Source organism: Mustela erminea, chromosome 8 (assembly GCF_009829155.1).
Source record: "Mustela erminea isolate mMusErm1 chromosome 8, mMusErm1.Pri, whole genome shotgun sequence".
Taxonomy (NCBI): domain Eukaryota; kingdom Metazoa; phylum Chordata; class Mammalia; order Carnivora; family Mustelidae; genus Mustela; species Mustela erminea.
In genome coordinates this window covers 11,842,715-11,863,329 of record NC_045621.1, presented here as the reverse complement: position 1 = coordinate 11,863,329, position 20,615 = coordinate 11,842,715, and the positions used below count along the sequence as shown (strand labels likewise).

Genomic DNA, 20,615 nt, shown 5'->3' with positions numbered 1-20,615 from the left:
TAGGCCAATGGCAACATGTAAAAGGATAAAGGAAACTAAACATATGTTTGTAAATTCTTGTTCTTGAAGATTAACAAACTAGAGGAGTGCCTGGGTGGCTTAGTCAGTTAAGCATCCGACTCTTGGTTTCACCTCAGGTCATGATCTTAGAGTCCTGGGATAGAACTCGGTGTCAGCCTCCGAGCTCAGCCAGAAGTCGGCTTGAATTCTCTCTCTCTTCCATTGCCCCTCCCCCTGCTTGCATGTGCTCTCTCTCTCTCTCTCTCTCAAATAAATAAATAAATAAATATATTTTTTAAAAGATTTATAAATTAGAAAGTGAAAAGAAAAAGGCCACAAGGATCTACAAAATCAGGCACAAAGTGAGAAGACACGTTGCAGGAGCAAACAAGAGGTTGGAACAGTTCTGGGAATGGGGGAAGTTTTGAGAAGGAGCTAACACCTGAGCCGAGCTGGGCCCGGAAGGATTTCAGCCAGGGAATGGCAGGGAGAAGAGAAAGGCATTCTCTACAGAGGAAGGGGGAACGAAAGCACTGCTGGGAAGAAGGTGGGGGTGTTTGGGGAAAGGGTAGGTAACATACGCAAATGGAGCCTATGCTCCAGGAGGTGCAGGGGAGACAGACCTGACAGGAGATGGGAACAATTATAAAATCCCTTTAGAAGTATTTCACAGAATCAGGGTGTTCCCATTGCCTCCAGGGAAATTACATTCTTCACCTTATCCACCAGCTGAATTGAGGACATAATTGGTTGTTTTAAGTCCAATTATATTGAACTCAGTTGAAGGTAAGGATTATGGATTTTGATATTACTTAGGATGGGGTATGCATAATAAGGCCTTTGATAGAGGTTAAAACAATGGTATAAAGTACAGTGGTCTGCCCCTGGGCTAGGAAACAAGAAAGAGATGACAAAAAATGAGCAATGAGCCAATTAAATTACGCGAAAACATCATGCTCGCAGAGAAACAGAAAAAAAGTCAGTCCTTGGGTTGTACTTCAAAGTCTCATTTTCTTTCCCCTTTAACCAGGACTCTTGCTTCGTTAGGATTTCTTCTAAACCATTTCGTAATTGGATTACACTCAAGAAAAAAAAAGGTGGGGGGGAATGAATCCAATGACTAATTTTAGGCAGGAACTGCAACGACAGATTTGATTTGGAATTGGTTATTTCTGATATCTGTGTCCTCACGGTGGTAGGGTGGTTCCTTCCGTGTATCTCCCTCTCAGAAGAGAATTCTATAAATTTCATTCTGCTTCTGATGAATAAAGTTAGTAAACATGGATCCAACCTTCCGCAGCCCAAGAGAAAGACAAGAGGGATGATTGTCTGCTCTTCTTAACCGGTCGAAACAAACGTCCTAGAGACTTAGTTTCAATGAATTTTTTTTTTTTTTTTAACAAAGCAGGGTATTTTAACAAAAGGAAGTGACCCTAGGCCCATGGGTTCAGCCCTTTACACAAAACTCAATCCTCTAAAAAATGACTTCCCCAGTTTTTCTCTCAAAACAGCCCATTTGTTTTCCTCAAAGTGCTTATCACATTGTTACTATCTTGCTTATTTTTGTGTGTGTTCTGTCTTGCCCAACCACAAAGGAAGGCACTCAAGGCCAGGGACCATATTTTTCTTGTTCATAGAAAAAGGTTTTGCAGTTCGCACAATGCTGGGCAAACCAGCATGATGACAATGACTATCTTCACTGTGTAACTGACAGTATCTCAGTTAACTTACTCCGTGCGTTTTTTTTAAAGATTTTTTTTATTTATTTGTCAGAGAGAGAGAGAGAGTGTGTGAACACAGGCAGACAGAGGCAGAGGGAGAAGCAGACTCCCTGCCGAGCAAGGAGCCCGATGTGGGACTCGATCCCAAGACGCTGGGATCATGACCTGAGCCGAAGGCAGCTGCTTAACCAACTGAGCCACCCAGGCATGCCGACTCCGTGCGTTTTGAATGGTTTACCTCATCGGATAGTACACCGGAGGGGACAGAGGCATGTTTGTTGAATAAATGAATGGCTTTCTCTTAAAGATAGGGCATATAATTTGGACAAGTTATCTCAACGGCTTACTAAAGTTTACTTGATTCTTGCGTGCGGCTTCACAGTTGGGGATCTTGGAGGGATTTTTAGACGGGAAAGAAGTACCAAGAACAAAGAAAGGGGTAATGAGGTTAGGGACAGAAGTTTTACCTGTCTGTCTTCAAGCCGTTCTCCTTCAAAGTGGTCTTTTATTATTTGTTTTCCTCATTATTTAAGTACGCATGCTCACTGCAAACCTTCAGCAAAGTTCATTCCGATTCTAGAAGCATTTCACTCATCTCCATGCATGAATATTTTTTCCCTGCTTAGGGAAGGAGGTTGCTTACTGACATGTTACCACCCATGGAAGAGAGATTCGGGTCCTTCGTAGTGACTCAATAAATTCACCGATGATTAATTTAAAACCGCAGCCCAGAGAGAGCTAATTTTTCATTGAACACAATTTCAAATCAATATATTAAATTTCTTTCTTAAGAACCACACGGATTAAAAATTAAAGGGCAAATTCAAAGTTAGCAAACTCTGTGCTGGCAGGTATTGAGCTTCGAGATCTGCAAATATCGAGGCATCTCATAGAATCAGTTAAGTTTATTGCAATGGGAAATTAATATGCCCCACTAGCCTCTAAAGAGCAAGTATTTAAAATTTTCTGAGTAATTTTATAGTCTGTACATGTTTTAAAAGTCTCATTAATAAATATGTAAAGCCAGCAAACAGATGTTCAGAGACTGTCACCTAATCTTGTCTCTGCCACTCCTGATTGTCGAAGGAAGTGATGTGATTATGTCTTGAACTTTAGAACAGCGTAGAACATTTGAATGGCAACAGCACAGCCTCTGTAAGCAGTTTGCCTTGTGAAGTTCTCTCTCTGCACTCGTCTGCCCCAAGGGCACACAGGTGTGGTGCCTCCATCAGATAATTTCATATCATGTGGCTTCTCTGAGGTCTGGAAATAGGGGGCAGTCTGGAAAAGTCAGGAATCACCGGGCTAGAAGAAAGACGGTCAAGGCAAAGCTATTGTGGAGTCTCATTGGTTTTTACTTATTTATTTTTTTTCCGTTGGTTTTTTAAAAGCGAGGGGGATGAGTGGCCCAGAGTGAGGCTGTAGGGTGCCCGATTGAAGGCTGGAGTCTCAGCAGATTCAGGTCACGTTTCTTCTCCCTGCCCTTTTGCCCTTCTTGATCCTCTGCAGACAGAAGATTATGAAGGGGGCATTTCCCTGGGGCCATGGTTTCCACCCATATTCTGAACGCTCTCCGGCTGGCTCTCCTAGGGACCATACAAGCCAATGCCCTGTGGCCTCATCCTTGTAGAGCTCTGAAAACATGCAACGCACTCTCGTGTACAGACTTTTCTTCTTTCCCTGTAACAATCCTATGAAACAAGGTGGGAGTTATTCTTCCTTGGTAATTACAAGAAAGTGTAACTGGTCAGTAATTGTCAGAGCTGAAAGCCAGACCCAGCTCTTTGGATTCCAAGGTCACTATTTGACGAAGAGTGACCTTGCACTTCTGTCGCCCCCTCCACAGTGCCCAACCGTATGCCAGACACATCAATAGTCTTGTTTGTAAATGGCAAGTAAGTTCTTTGAAGGGAGTTACCTTGTCTCTTCTCCTGGTGTAACAGTAAGAGATTCAAGGAGAGCTGCTGTTTTATTTAGACTCTCAGGAAGAATCAGACGGTTCAATCAAGAGGTTTCACAGATAGAACTTAAGAAAAGTTCTTTTCACGGAGGTGTGGGTAGGATAAGGAGAACCAGGGGGGGATGGTGAGGCACCCCAGAATTGCAGGAAGCCATGACCACCCCGAAATCTGAGGAGGAAGTGAAGGGAGAGTACTGGAATCTGGTACAACGGAGCCCCCCAAAAAGAGGAAACCACTGGGAAAAGCGAAGGACACAGAAAAGCCTAGAGGAGGGTGCCTGGGTGGCTCAGTGGGTTAAAGTCTCTGCCTTCGGTTCAGGTCATGATCCCAGGGTCCTAGGATCGAGCCCCATATCAGGCTCTCTGCTTAGCAGGGAGCCTGCTTCCTCCTCTCTCTCTGCCTGCTTCTCTGCCTACTTGTGATCTCTGTCTGTCAAATAAATAAATAAAATATTAAAAGAAAAGAAAAGAAAAGCCTAGAGGAACCCAGAGGAATGCAGAGGAATGCAACTACTGCTAGACCACAGGACTGGCGGAGGGTCGGGGTGGGGAGGGGTTAGGCGACGGGAAATAAATACTCCAGCTTATGGATGTACCCCCCAAGCCCACTGACCTGCTTGTAAGGGCTTTATAACCAGAGACAAGGGGTTTGGTGACGCGGCCCGTGGATGTCAACAGGAAAGAGACTGGAGACAGTAGAGCTGGAGACGCAAACCAAAAGGGCACTAAAGAAATACTTGGTGGCTGAAACTTTGGCTTTATTCTCTTCACTTTCATACCAAGATTTACCATTGCCTTTTTCCTCTTTCTGTTCTTCATAATCAAGATGCCTATTACTTATTTTTGTGTTTTTCTGCAACTCAGTTCCTCACAGTGTACACATGTGCATACATACGCACGCGCACAATTTAAGAAGCGTAAGGCCTAGTCTCCTTTTTGGCTCCACAGAACCAGCTGGTTGAGCGAGCTAGAGTCCGTGGAGTGATACTGTGAAACCGCTTTATTTTCTCATACCCCGTGTCTGAAAACTGCTCTATCTGCTTTCCTTGCTCAAAGCTACTGAAGGCGGGTCACATTATTTTTCCAGTCACTTCTGTGTACTAACAATGCAGCTTCAGGTGTTAAAAAGTCCAGCGTAATCTAGGTTGCAAACTCCCATCTCCCGTGTAACCTAAAGCTTTGCTTCTGCTCAGTACTTTCACCTGAATCATGCTTGAACACCCGCAGAGAAGAAAGGAGACAAGGGCTCCCCCTCTCTTCTCTTCTTGTTCCTTGCTATCTGGCTCAGAGTAGCAGACAGGTAAGCAGTGGTTGTCTCTACGGGGGCACTTCTGGGGGTTCTCTGGTGACCTCCTGGGATGAGGTCTTCCCAGGACAAAGCATGCTTGGCTACCTGTTGGGGCGTCTATGTTTCCATGGGAAGCCCCAGGAATGTTTGCCTTGAAATCCCAGAGCGTTGACTCCTTCCACTTCACCCGCTCTGCTCACTGCCCTCACTTTGGCCTTCTGGACACGAGAGGCAGGCAGAGACCTACGGCTTCCAAACGTCATGGGCCCACAGTAAGCTCGAGCCACCCCCTTATTTGAAAGTGGCTGAGGAAAGCGGAGCATTCCAACAAATCTCTTCCCAAGGTAACTTCTCTGCCAACCTTCTCCCCGTGCCGACCTTTTCTTATATAGAGACGCCGAAAGCAGAAGGGTCTAGAAGCCATGCCCGTGTGGTTCGGAAATGGTACGAAAACACGTGAGTGCTTAAACAGGAATGGTTCTGTCTCAGTTCATAGACTGGAAAAGTCCCATCTAGAGCCTGTTTCAATCTTGGTCCTGTGACAACAGTAGAAAATAAATTTCTTAATCTTGCCCCTGTAGGGCAGCGCTCAGCCAGCCTTTCTCTTAGACATATTTTATGTAGTTATAAATTCAGGATAATGACCTTTTTTCTTTGTTTGATCTGCTGTTGGGTTATAAGCACCTCTCCTATTTCTCTGTGGCTCCCCCGATAATTTAACAATCATTAAGTGAGCACCAGTTATGTGCAGACACATGATGCAGCCACGAAGAGTATAGTAGGGAAGAAAACAGAAATTTGGATGGCATTCTCAAAGAGCAGTTAGGTATTTAAGAAGTAACTGCAGAAAGTATGTGTTGGATGATCATTTAACATATATAACTAATATTTCATCAGGTGGATATGCCCCATTTTACGTATTTCCCCCTTGTTTCCTATTCCGAGCAATGTTCATATCATGTAAAGGACATTTTCCATACCCCCCCCCCATATTCTGAATCATTTCATTAGGCCTGAGTCTAACACAGCTAACCTGTAGGCACAGTGTATTTTTAATTAGCTCAAACTGAAATGCTCATTTTGTGAGAATTCTGATACAAGTGTTCAACATTCATATAAAGCATTAGAACAATGTTGGGCATGTGGTAATCACACAATACCCATTAGATAGTATTGCCATTATGGCTATGCTTTGAGATAATTAGAGATATCCTGACATGTTGTGACATCAGACTTAGGGGTCATACTGTTAGTTATACTATAAGGAGTTACAACGTTAAAGGAATGCCACACTTTGATGAAGAAAGTATATCCATGTTTCCCTTAAATATAGAATAGGATGGGGTGCCTGGGTGGTTCAGTCAGTTAAGTGTATGACTCTTGGTTTTGGCTCAGGTCATGATCTCAGGGTCGTGGGATTAAGCCCCGCCTTGGGCTCTGTGCTCAGCATGGAGTCTGCCTGAGATTTTCTCTCTCTCTCTCTCTTTCTCCCTCTGCCTCTCACTGTACCTGAGCTCACTCTCTTTCTCAAATAAATACATAAAATTTTAAATCCATATATATAGATTAGTTTAGATAGCACATATCTCATTTAAATAAAGCAAAAACCACAGGAAATAGCAGTAGAATTAGACTTTGGTCTTTGGCATTCTTAGATTTCTGAGTCAAATGCTAAGTGAACGCTTTTCCCCCAACTGCTCTAATTTCTCTTTACCATAAAGTTAAGCTGCTGGCATTCTAGACTTAAAGATAGCAATCAGAAAATGAAGTTCATGATCCCATCATCATCTGAATTTCTATGGGTTGCTTCTAGCTTATCTACGACTTCTTTATGAGGTTTATGAGGCGATATTTGTAAAGCACAAAATAGAAAAACGTGGCTGTCATTGGAAACAATATACGTGTTTTTGCACATAACTCATGCATGCTTGAATCCTTCATTATTGACTGTTTATTCTACATTTGGATCATCTGAAAATGTGAGCTATAAAGTCTATTTGCCTCCTATCCAAGCTTCTTCACTAAAGCAGAGTGTTCTCTTAAAACAGAAGTTTGACCATTTCAATCCCATGTTTAAAACTTATCAATGACATACTTCAGGTTAAATCAAAAAGCAGTCTGACATCGAAAGTGTTGAGTTGTCTGATCGAACCTAGAAACTAGGAATGGGAGGGAGTAAGAGGGAAGTGAAATTATTCTAAAGGTCACCTACCGAGGCAGGAGAGAGACAGAAGGGCATGAGACTCTATCAATGGGGAAACAGTGCATCATGTTGATTAAAATAGTATTTTGTTTTCTTCTTTTTTTAACATTTAAATTTAAGTTAGTTAATGTATAATCCAATTTTTTAAAAGATTTTATTTATTTATTTGACAGACAGATCACAAGTAGGCAGAGAGGCAGGCAGAGAGAGAGAGAGAGAGAGAGAGAGAGAAGCAGGCTCCCCGTTGAGCAGAGAGCCTAATGCAGGGCTCCATCTCTGGGATCCTGACCTGAGCTGAAGGCAGAGGCTTTAACCCACTGAGCCACCCAGGCACTCCCGTATAATCCTATTTTGTTTTCAAATAATAAAAGAGAAGTTGATGAGTAATGATGAGAAGAGGGTAGAAGAGGTTACAACTTAATGGATTAGAAAAATATTGTGAACTCACTAGGGAAGAAAAGGAATGAAAAGCAATTTGATCAAATCAGAAAAAAAAAAAACACAGGAGAAAAGGGGAGAAATGAAAATATAAAATAAATATGAAATAAATGGAATAAAATCAGTTACATTGGTGATGGTAATACATGGAAACCAATACGATTCTCCCACAAAAGACAGAGACTATTAAATTAGGATCAAAACAAAATTCAGTGATGCACTGATTAAAGGAGAATCATTTAAAACAAAGGATAAAAATAAAGGAATGGGGAAGAGATACTTAAAAAAAAAAAAACCAACCAAACAACAACAACAAAACCCAAAAAACACCAAACCAGAAAAAATAAAAAACAAAGCAGAAAATAATATTAATATTGGATATGCTGGAACTTGCATTAAAAGTGTTAAATAGGACATTGAACCAGATTATACAATGGCAAAAAGCATGATCTATGAAGAACCTATAATACTTAAAAATCCATATGTACCAAACAACCTAGAAAATAAAGCGAAGTCAGTTGGGAGGCCAAGGAGAACTTAATAAAAATTATAACAGGAGATTTCAGTATTGGCTGTATCTAGGAAAAAGTCTTCAGATTTTTCTCATTCCTTCTTCTGCCCCAAATGGTTTTATCCTAACTTGTCATCAGTGGGAATTGTGTTCACCTTTTAAATTTTATTTTAGAATTATTTTCTCCAGGAAACTTTTTTTTAAAAAAGATTTTATTTATTTATTTGACAGACAGAGATCACAAGTAGGCAGAGAGGCAGGCAGAGAGAGAGGAAGAAGCAGGCTCCCTGCTGAGCAGAGAGCCTGATGTGGGGCTCGATCCCAGGACCCTGAGATCATGACCTGAGCTGAAGGCAGCGGCTTAACCCAATGAGCCACCCAGGCGCCCCTCTCCAGGAAACTTCTCATTCATACCTCCTTCCAGATAGAACTTGCTATTCTTCTCCTTTGGACTCCAATAAATTCCTTACACCTGTGTCTAAAACAGATCTGGAAGCTTTCCTCGTATTTACTGGTGAAAGGTCTATCTCCCCTAGGAGGGTGTAAATTCTTTGGGAGCATTCATTGGGATGTTATTTTGATTTACTAATAAAAGTATATCCACCCCACCCTGGTCTCCACTGAATTCCTTCTTTGGAACTCTGATCCTCCTCTAGTCAAGCTACCAAACAGGGGCCGACCACACCCAAAAGGTGATAAAGGGCAACTGGGGGAAATAATCCCATCTACCCCCGTGTAGTACCAATAACACGGAAATGTTCATCATGGGATGTGCTCCCTGAGATGCTTGACACTCCCCCCAGGGTAAGAGAGCTCCTGGCTGTTCTGCTCCGAAAGGGTTACGCAAATGGTTGACAGTAGGTTTTAAGACCTGGATGAGGAGGACACAGAAACTGAGGGCTGGAGACAGGATTTGTCCTACTAATCCCAGACAGAGGTGTGGTCGTGCCTGAGAACCCAAATGATTGATTGGCTGCCTTGGCAGCTGCCTGCGTAGGAGGACTGCCAATCAGATCCTTCCTCCTCTTCCCACTACTACTGCTGTGCTAGCCCACGGGAACTCGGAATCCCATGACCTGGCGAAGGCAAGGAGAGAAAGGAAAAAATCCGGGAGTAGACCTTGAAACAACTGACTTTATCTGGAAATGACTAAACTAAGGGACATGCCAACAGCCAGACAGAAGCTGATTCCAGTTAGTGACTTGAAATATCACACGTGCCAAAAGTTTATATGTCTCTCATCCCTGAAACTCTGGAACCGTGCCTGACAGGTAGAGCATACTTACAAAATGACTGTTTTCTCCAAGGAAGGATCAAATAATAATTGAATAATTAAAATCCAAAGTTTCGTGTTTGTTTGGGAATTTGGGTAGATTATTTGCCATTTTAAACTTTAAAGATTTTCTTTTATCTGTTTCCTTCTTGCCACTCCCATTGAAGAGAATGGTTTGAGATGATTATGGTCATCTAGGTGCTTGATGTGATTGAGATGTGGTCATTTTGAAACGAATACATGTGAAGGAGAGGCCAGCCATGAAAGCCTATTTCCTCAGTGAGAGCCAGGTCTTTTGATGACGTCTGAGATCTTTCTCAAGACTCAGTTATCATTACTCGGGACAGAGCCAGAGCATCTTGGAATCCATTTTCTTTCTCTTTAGGCAATGCAGAATGAAGTAAATAGACAAATAATAAAAAGGTGTCCTACCATATCTTTGAATACTTTGTTATACATATAAACAAATACAGCCACAATCACTTATCTTTGAAGATACACTAATAATTTTAACTCCCTGATGACTAATAAGGTTGAACACCGTTTCATATGCTAATTGGCCAATTGGATATCTTTGTTCATGAAGTACTGTCAAATCAATTACCAGTTTTTCTACTGAGTTTTCTGCTTTCTGTCTTACTGACTTATAGGAGTTTTTTTTCCCTTTCAAATGTCCTAAAATTAAATTCTTCATGTTAATAATATTTTGCCCACTTTTTTGGGAGGGGTAGATTCTCTTTTTCAGGAATCATATCTCTTTATAAACAGAAGTTATATATTTTAAGATGGTTTAATTTATCCACCTTTCTTTTATGCTTAGTACTACTTCTGTGCCTTGCTAAAGAAATGTTGCCGACTCCAAGGGCACAAAGATGTTTTCCTATGTTTCTTTGTACTCTCCTTTGAAAATTAGTCTCCAAATACTTAATTGTCCTCACTGATCTTGTTGTCACCTTTTCTCCTTCTCGTACTCTTGTGGAACAAGAAAGATTGCTGTGTTATACTTCCAGTTTTATACCTCAGAAACTGTGTGTATCCTAAATCATCACCATCACTAAATATTGTATTTCTGTGTGCAGAGCACGGCACAGCAGCGGCATTTGGATTTACATTTTGCGTGTGTGAAAAAGAAGTCTTTGAGAAGAGTCCTTGAATTCTGAGCAGTTCTCCTCCCTCACAGTTTGTTGAGACTTTTATGGGCTTTAACAGTTTATTGTCCATCCAGAATGCCTATTCGAATCCAAACCCCGCAAAACCACACCGAGCTGAAGCCGTGTTTTCCTTAAGATAACAGAGGAAGCGGGAGTACAGAAAGGTACTAACTTCAGGCCAATGAAACTAGGCTCCATGCCAGTTTTAGCTCTGAATGTGCCTTTTCTTATAGCCCCCCCCCCCAAAAAAAGGTAATGCTTTTTGTTACTATTCAGAAAGAATAGCAACACCAAGTTTGTTATTCCATAAAATGTAAACTCTGTCAAGGGCTTAATGTATCATCTCTATCACATCGTCATGGTTTTTAGAAAAACAAGCTGTAGTTCAGTGCATTTCTAGTTGATAAGATACTCCGAATGTGGGTCTCTGGCAGAATCCTTATGGGGGACAAAAAGAACGTGCTTCTCTTGTGAAACTCTTCCAGGCTTTCCTTCTGTTTCAACAATTTGACCAATATTTTTGCAGAAGAATAAAGCCATTACTTAAGCATCACTTTGAAGCTGCTGTAAGATTAATGAACAAATTTTATGCCCTATGCCAGACCTCATTTTCTCTCTAAAATGGAAAACACTAGGAAACTAGAGTCTAAAGAGAAATATAACTGAAATTAATCTTGAGAAGACCTGCAAGTCAAGGGACGTCTACATGGAAGGTTTTTGCTTTCCCATTTTGGTTTGTTATTATAGGAGCCAGACAGTAGTTTCACAAATGGTATTACAGTTCTAAAGAACTAAGTAGCCATAACTATGAAATATGCTTACTTAAAAAAAAGGAATGCCTTCTCCCAACCACAACATTCTACTTGAGAATAAAATTTTGTTCTTTGAGGTCTAGAAGCCAGATTCTTTCCTCCGAATCAATGTGGCACTTCTGCCAATCAGTTCTTCACCCAAGACACACCGAGTGCCCCGTTTGGGACAGGAACTTTCTAGACGTTGAAAACCTTAAGATGAATAAGCTATAGTATCTGTCCTTCAGGATTTTATAGTGGAGAGACAGATAAGTAAAACCACAACTATATTATATGGTACTAAGTGCTGTGGAGAGGAGTCACAGGTACAAGGACCACTAAAATTTGATGTGGCATTCAGAGAAGACCTCTCAAAGGAGGTGATGGGGGGGTGAATTTGCTTTTGCTAACTGAAGATGAGAGCAGTGTAAGAAAAGTGAATGCATGAAAAGAGTCATACACAAATAGTACTAGACTTCCGATAATGGTAAAGAAGGATCCTTGTGGGGCATCATCAGGAGGGAAGCTACAAAAGTAAGTAAGGAAACCGTGTTTAGGCTTAAGGACCTGAACTTCTAAGAATAAGGTAAAGAGAGTGTCAAATGCTGCAGGGACGACAAGTAGAAGAGGACAGAGAAATGTTATTGGATTTGGCGGCACTGAGATCCCTGAAGATTAAATCAAGATCGTTTCAGTTGGGTAATAGATAAAGATGACGGATTATCGTGGGTGAGAGAGTCAATGACACGTGCAGAGACTGCCAGATACCTTCTTCTGGAGACTTGATTGGAGGATGAAGAGTTAAAGGAAGTTTGATGAACTTTTTTTTCTCACAGAATTTTAGACTTCAGATCATTTCTAAATAGTACAAATAATTCCTATATAGCTCTCACGTTTCCTAGATGTTAGTATTTTATCACATTTTCCTCATTTGCTTTATTTCTCTCCCTCTTTCTCTCTCTATGCCCTTCTCCAGGTCTCAACACACACCTCATTATATTTTTTTCTGAACTTGTTGGGAATAAGTCACAGATATGATGTCACTTTATACCTCATATTTCAGTGTATTTCCTAAAAGAGAAGGATATTCTGTTACATAACAATAGCCCAGTAATCAATATCAGGAAATTCATGTTGATATAATGCCATCATCTAATTTACACATCTTCTTTACTTATCATTTGTTTCAATAGTGTCCTCTCTTGCAAAAGAAAATCCCAGACCACATGTTGCATTCATTTGTCATCATTCTTAGTCTCCTTTAACTTGGAATAGTTCATCAATCTTTCTTTACACTTTGTAGTGGTCTGGCATTTTTGAAGAGAATAGATCAGTTGTTTTGTAGGATGTTGCTTGAGTTGGGTTAGTCCAATGTTCCTCCTGATTACATTCTGCCAGTTCATTTATGGAAGGCAGGAATACTTTGGACGTGACGTTGTGTCTTTCTCAGTGCATCATATCAGGAGGCACACAGTGCTGATTTGCCCCGCACTGGTCACTTTAATTGTTTGGTCAAGGTGATGATATTTGCTAGATTTCTTCACTGTAAACTTTCTGTTTTTCTCTTTATAATTAATAAGAATCTTATGGTATATAGTTTGGAACTATGTAAATGGCCCGTTTTTCTTCAAATTTTCACCCCTAGCTATAGCATCTGTTGATGATTCCTGCTGAATCAATTATTATTATATGGGGTTGCAAAATGGTAATTTTCTAAATTCATTATTCCTTCTACATTTATTAATTGGCTTCACAGTATAAAGAAGAGCTTTCTCTTCTTCATTCATTTAATGATTCATTCATGTTACTGTGGACCCATGGATCCTTATTAATTCAAAGAGTTAAAATCATTTATTGTGGGTATTTTTTTTTTATTAAAGTATAATTAGCATAGAGTAGTATATTAGCTTCATGTGTATGTATAATAAAAGAACAGTTCTACACATTACTCAGTGCTCATCAAGACTGTCGGAGGCAGGCCCCTGGCCAGGGTGGCCTCCGCCATTAAAAGATGGCACCTGGCTAGTTGCCAGGTTAGGATTGCCTCTTGAGACTAAGCGGAACACCCAAAGAGGAGGTAAACAGCATTGGTTGCTAGCGAAGTTGTTCGTTTAGGTGCACAGCCTGATTCGCTCCCTCCTGTACCCTGCTCGCTGATTGGTCATGTAAGCATATATAAGTGTGTAGACTTGCGGAAATAAAGAGAGAGAAGGTATATCTGAGCTGGGTCTTCTTGTCGTCCTTGCAGGTCGAGGGCAATAAATGGTGCCAAAACCCGGGAACTAAATAAAGGAATCTTGCAAGGTAATCCGCAGTAAAGCGGGAAGTAAAGGTCCGCAGGTAAGCGGGGACATTAGCCACGTTCAAAAGTGGGAATTCCGCGGTAAAGCGGGGAGTAAAGGTCAACTGAAGTATATGCGTGTAAAAAGTTAATGTGCTAGTTAGTGTCTTTAACATCTGTGTCTGTTGTCTGTGTGTTCATAATGGGATCTGAAGTATCTAAAGTGTGGTTGGAAGGGTCTTTAAAAGACCTGCTGAAAGCCAATGGAACTCCACTAAAAGCAAAAACTGCTCGGGCCTTTTTGAATACAGTGGAAAAGGCAGCTCCATGGTTCCTAGATGAAGGCTTGCTAAACATACCTCAATGGGATGACCTGTGATCCAGGGTTTGGCCCCTGTGAAACCTATTAATGCCTCGGGGCCATATCAACCTTTAAGTTGCCCAGGTGCACCAATAACAGGTATGGCCACTGGAGTGGTCTGGATGTCAGAGTACTTTGTGCTCAGTTTACATCAATGAAATGCATAGCTTTACATTCACTCCACGCTTTCCTACTTATAAAAATAATACCTTTACAGGGTACAATTATTCCTTTCAAAATCCTAAGCAAAGCAATCCCTCCTCTCCCTTTGATGCATGGCAGGTCTGTAACTTGCTAGGAACATGTACTGATATCTCAGCAGTGTCCATGTTAAATGGTGGCAAATTCCTCAACTGTTCTTATAAACAAAATGACTCTAGTACCTTTGAGACAACAGTCAATGTGTCTTGTCCCAATAATATTACTTATCAGCCCACTCCCATATGTGTCTCGCCACCATTCCTTTTCCTCGTAACAAATGCTAGCGAGCTGAATGATACGTTGAATTGCACTAAGAATTGCTATCTTTCCCAGTGCTGGAATGTCACGGCCTTCAAGCTGGCTGTGATTATGCGTATCCCTACCCATGTTCCTATCCCAGTTTCCATTCCAGAGGACAAGTTACCGGTGGTGCTATCCAGAAAGAAGAGAGATTTGGGTATCACAGCCGCTGGTGTGATAGCATTGGCTATATCTACAGCAGCTGCCACGGCAGCAGCAGTCTCACTTGCTGCAACTATACCCACTGCGGAAGCTGTGAACACCCTTGCAGAAGGAACGGCGACTGCCCTTCAAACGCAGACTCAGATCAATGCACATCTGCAAGCAGGAATCCTGATAGTCAACCGGAGAGTGGATTTGGTTCAAGAACAAGTGGACATATTGGGGGCCCTATTGGGACTGGGATGTATAGCACCCTTCCCGGCAATTTGTGTAACTCCTATAGCCTATACTAGTATGAGTGACTTACAGAATGTCTCCCGACAGCTCTCCCAATACTTGCAGGGGAATTAGTCCGCAGAATTCCCAAACTATACTCAGCACCTGCTACTAGGCATAACAAGGATAAATAACACCAGAGTTGAGCTTGCAACCCTCCCAGAGATAATCAAAACATTGCAAGATGTGTTAACCTTTACGAAACAATGGGCTAGCGTAATTGGTCTGATGACAATCCTCGTAGTGGGCTTGATTCTACTAGTAAGGAAACTGCAAATTTGGAGGCGACAGCAACCTAGGCAACAGCAAGCCATGGTGCAGGCCTTGTTAGACATCGAGGCTGGAACATCCCCCCAAGTGTGACTAAGTATGCTGGATCGGTAGTCAACGACGGGTAAGATTGGTGGGGGAAATATATCAACCTAAGACAGGACGCAGATCATTGATATCTGCCATCTGATGACGGGTAAGGATATTCCCCACCACTGACAACCTAAGACAGGCCCAATCCCTGCCATAAAAGAAAAAAGGGGGAGATGTCGGAGGCAGGCCCCTGGCCAGAGCAGCTTCCACCATTAAAAGATGGCGCCTGGCTAGTTGCCAGGTTAGGATTTCCTAGTGAGACTAAGCGGAACGCCCAAAGAGGAAGTAAACAGCATTGGTTGCTAGCGAAATTGATCGTTTAGGTGCACAGCCTGATTCGCTCCCTCCTGTACCCTGCTCGCTGATTGGTCATGTAAACGTATATAAGTGTGTAGACTTGCGGAAATAAAGAGAGAGAAGATACATCTGAACTGGGGGTTCTTGTCGTCCTTGTGGGTCGATGGCGATAAAGATGAGTGTATTCCTTGGATAAAATTAACAAGTCAGGAAATGACAGATGCTGGTGACGATGTGAAGAAAGGGGAACCCTCCTACACTGGAATGCAAGCTGGTGCAACCACTCTGGAAAACAGCATGGAGGTTCCTCAAAAAGTTGAAAATAGAGCTACCTTCTGACCCAGCAATTGCACTACTGGGTATTTACCTTAAAGATACAAACATAGTGATCCAAAGGGGCACGTGCACCCGAATGTTTATAGCAGCAATGTCCACAATAGCCAAACTATGGAAAGAACCTAGATGTCCATCAACAGATGAATGGATAAAGAAGAAGTGATATATATACACAATGGAATACTATGCAGCCATCAAAAGAAATGAAATCTTGCCATTTGCGACGATGTGGATGGAACTAGAGGGTATTATGCGTAGAGAAATAAGCCAATCAGAGAAAGACAGCTATCATATGATCTCCCTGATATGAGGAAGTGGAGATGCAACATGGGGAGTTTGCGGGGGTAGGAAAAGAATAGACGAAACACGATTGGATCAGGAGGGAGACAAACCATAAGAGACTCTTAATGTCACAAAACAAATTGAGGGTGGCTGGGGGAAGGGGATAGGGAGAGGGTGGTGGGGTTATAGACGTTGGGGAGGGTATGTACTATGGTGAGTGCTGTGAAGTGTGTAAACCTGGCGATTCACAGACCTGTACCCCTGGGGCTAATAATACATCATATGTTTATAAAAAAAATTTTAAAGTTAAAAAAAAAAGATGAGTGTATTCTTAATCTGCTTTATCTATCTCATTCCTCCCCCATCCACCCAACCTCTGGAAACTGCTCATTTGTTCTCTGCATTTATTTGTCTGGGTTTTTTTTCTTTTTTCTTTTTGTCTCTTTTTTTCTTTGTTTATCTCTTTTGTTGTTGTTGTTTCTTAGATTCCACATGAGTGAAATCATATGGTGTTTGTCTTTCTCTGATTGACTTATTTCACTTAGCATGATGCTCTCGAGGTCCAACCATGTTGTTGCAAATCCCAAGATCTCATTCTTACCATGGATAGTTTTAAAAAAAACCCAACAAGACACTTGAGCACGTTTACAGACATAGAAGAAAAAGCCAGGGAAGATAGAGGAGGGAGAGTGCATAATTGATGTGGTAAAGCAACGAACTTTTATTCTGCAGCTCTGTTAAACTCTGTCTAGTCTGGGCACTGAGATGCAAACAGGAGTAAACCAGGGCCACATCACAAAGGGAGTTCATACACTGGGGGAGCGGCAGCCCCCTGGGGAAAGGGGACAGAACATTTACTAAGGTGATTTGTAAGAGTTGTAGATATGAGAATAGAACTGTGGGTGACACTGAAGAAAATGATTCATTTTGGTGGGTTGGTGAAGACTTCCTGAAGAAATGACCTTTGAGACAGATCTTAGCATGTTAGTTGGATGAATGGGGGGAGCGGGGAAGAAATAATAAAGAAGAATAGAAAAAACATTCCAGACAGAAATGAAAGCCATGGAAATGTGGGAAGAGCTTGTTAAGTTCTCCTGGACATGCAGGAAAATAAAAGGCTCTCAGTGAGTTGCCTCTACAGGCTTCGAGGGAACGTGGTCACTTCAGGTTGAGGCTGCCCTTGCTCGGTTTGGGGATTGAGAGGCAGAACAGATCTTGATTTTTAAGGGAAGTCCCTCCCTGATTAGGCCTCAGAAAAGAGTTTCCCGCCCACCTCCACGGTTACCACAATCATCAAAATGAACTCTGTGCCCTCTTTAAGGAGTCAGCTGCTAAATGTGAGTCAGCCTATTCAGGGAATCCTGTGGAAATGTGGAGTTCCCCTTAAAACATTTGCTTTTGGCTTCTGAAAATGTACTCACAGACCATTTGCCTGAAGAGAAAATGAATCTGACTGCAATATTAATTATTTAGCCTTATTTATTTCACCCACGCTAACAAAAAGCAAGTGTAAGCCAAAATGCAAGAGGTTCCATTCATTTTAGGATTTTGCCTTCATTCCAAAGATGCAGACGTGTGGTTAAGCTTTCAATAAATTCATATTTCATACCTGACAAAAATCCTTCAAAAAGGGAGGTGTTTTTGTTTTTGGTTTTGGTTTTGGTTTTTTGGGGCTTTTTGCTTTGTTTTTCAATGAGTGGAGAGATAGATTAACGTGGTTTTAAATACCTGGAAGAAAACAGAGTAAAGCGTCTGTTACCCCATTACCCAGTACACATAATACTCCCAAGGAAATTTAAACTAAAAGATTCTAAACCTTAGATTTCATTTTAGCAAATGCCGTCTAGCTGCAAATGTAGGTCACATAGTTTGGCATCCTGTGTGGGTTTCCAGCTGTCCGCTGAACTCAGAAAAACAGAAGAATACGTGTTCCATTGCACAGCACGCTCGAGAGTGAATTTCACGTTAGAGCCTGAAGTGATTCACTTACTGAAACTTATTTTTCCTCAACCTTCTCACTTCTGGTTTTTCCTTCTCTTTCGGGTCAGGATTTTTAGGTAGTACAGAAAATAAAGCCTTCTCTCTCTTTCTCTCTCTTTCTTTCCATCTGTGGACTTCGTTTCCTACCAAATTAAATTATGAATAAATTCAATATTGGTATTAATCTAATTTGGGTAACAAACACTGGCCTGTGATCGCTTGGTTTATTCCCAATGCAAATAGAGAAAAGCTAACACACCAATGGATTCATTGAGCTTTGGGGAGCAGGAGGATAAGTAAGAGAGCTGTGCCCCTCTGTAATTTATGAGCTAGATTTGTACATGGAGACTAACCAAATAAGGCAGTAAATAATTGATAAATGTCATGTGAGTGCCACAGATAACAAATGTCACAAAAAGCCAAAGGAAGGCACAATTTGGGCCTAGGGAGAAAGAAAAAGAAGTCTGTGAAATTTTTAACCCATGTGGTTGTTCCACCGAATTGGTAGCACTGATGTGTTCCCTTATTTGGCCACTAACTAATCTGTCACCTTTCAACAATTTCAATTAAATAAAATTCCAAGAAGGTGGAAAGTCATCAGAACCTTTCTCCATGTCTTGTCCACCTCTCCTCATACTGCAGACCGACCCTAACCACTTCCTCAGCTCCTGTGGTAGAACATGGCTGCCCACAGCTCTCAAGATTATGTGTCCCCCTCCCCCCGAATTCTACTTCCATTTGTCAGAAGGGAGAATCTGACTGGGTCAGCTAAGAGAAAGGTGTCCATCACATGTCCAGTCAACCAGGGCTCTGGACAGGCATAGAGTGAAGCATGTTGACAGAGGTCATGGGAGTGGGTGTGGGGAGTGGGAGTTCCCAAAGAAAGGAGAGTCACTGTGAGCTCTAGCAATCCCGGAATTGTGTCTCAACAAATACCAACTTATCAGAGGTGGCTGTCCACACTCACATAGAAAAGGCGGGTCATGGGGTAAGATTAGTTTATAGATGACCCCTAGGAAGAATGGCATTGCATAAGGGAATTAAAAGTTCTGGAGGCATCTATGGAGTGGGAGACTCTAATGACTGAAGAATTAGGAAAGGTTTCACAGAGAAGACACCGGAGGTGGGCCTTGACAATGGGTTGATTGTAAATGTAGAGATATGCATAGCAGAAGGGAACGGGGATAAAAAGGGGTGGGTACAATGGCCAGAGGGAACAACAGAGAGACCTGGAGACAAGAACAACAAATTCTGAGAAAATGAGGAGGAGCCCCTGACATTCCTGTGATTGGTTTGCCTGCAAGCGATAAAACAAAAGAACAGACAACACCTCCGTGGCTTAAGCAAGTTAGAAGTTTCTTTTTCTCTCTTACAAAGGAGTTGAGAGTTCAGGGTTAGTAGGATGACTGTGAGCATCAAAGACCCAGGCTCTTTCCATCATGTTATGTGGCCACCCTTCATCTGTGGCTTCCAGTTTGCAGCCCAAGATGGCTGCCCAGGTCCAGGCATCACACCCACATTCTGCCTAACTGGATGGAAGAAATAGGAAAATGGCATGCCCTCTACCATTTAGGGATGCTTCTCACAAGATGCACACGACATTTCTTCTCACATCCTGTTTGACAGAACTTTGTCTAGTAGACATGCCTAACTGCAAGGCAGGCTGGAAAATGCAGTGGCCCCATGCCTGAATAAAAGCCAAGTGTGATATTTCTAAGGAAAAAGGAAAGAATAAGTATTGGGAGACAGGCAGTCTGTCCCACTCCTGCTTTGCTGAAAAGGTAGACACTCTATGATGGGTGAGGCTAGAACGTTTGGTTAGAAGTGCTTGAATGTTAGGCCAGGGAGGTTGTTCACTTTGGTTGGCAGTGGACAACCATCAAAGGTTTGGGGGCAAGCAAGTGACGTGATGAGATTTATACTTTAAGAAACTTGTTATTTGGGGTGCCTGGGTAGCTCAGTGGGTTAAAGCCTCTGACTTCAGCTCAGGTCATGATCTCAGGATCCTGGGATTGAGCCCCGCATTGGGGCTCTCTGCTCAGCAGGGAGCCTGCTTCCTCCCTCTGTCTCTGCCTACCTCTCTGCCTACTTGTGATCTCCGTCTGTCAAATAAATAAAATCTTGAAAAAAAAAAAGAAGAAGCTGGCTACTCAAATGATTAAGAAGAAAGGCAGTAACTATTAAAGGTTACTTAATAACCCTTGGGGTTGAGGGTTACTCCTAGTTTTGCATCTATCGATTGTGTTGGAGGTAGAAGAAGCAAAAGGTGCGCGTGTGGTGAGTGGGGAGGGTGGGAAGTGCGGGGAGGGGGTGCTTTGGAGATTATATTGGTCTAGAGTCTAGACCAGAATGATTAGGATCTCCATTGGACCTGTAGCAATGAGAAGATGGGATAATGGAGGAGAGGCAGAGGAAAAAGGAAATTCCAAAGTTTTGAGCC

At 42.0% G+C, this 20,615-nt stretch overlaps 1 long non-coding RNA gene across 1 annotated transcript in view; it reads right to left on the bottom strand.

The window, feature by feature from the left end:
- LOC116597310 overlaps positions 1-20,615 on the bottom strand; it is a 32,953-nt gene that overhangs the window by 4,212 nt on the left and 8,126 nt on the right. The window lies entirely within an intron of this gene.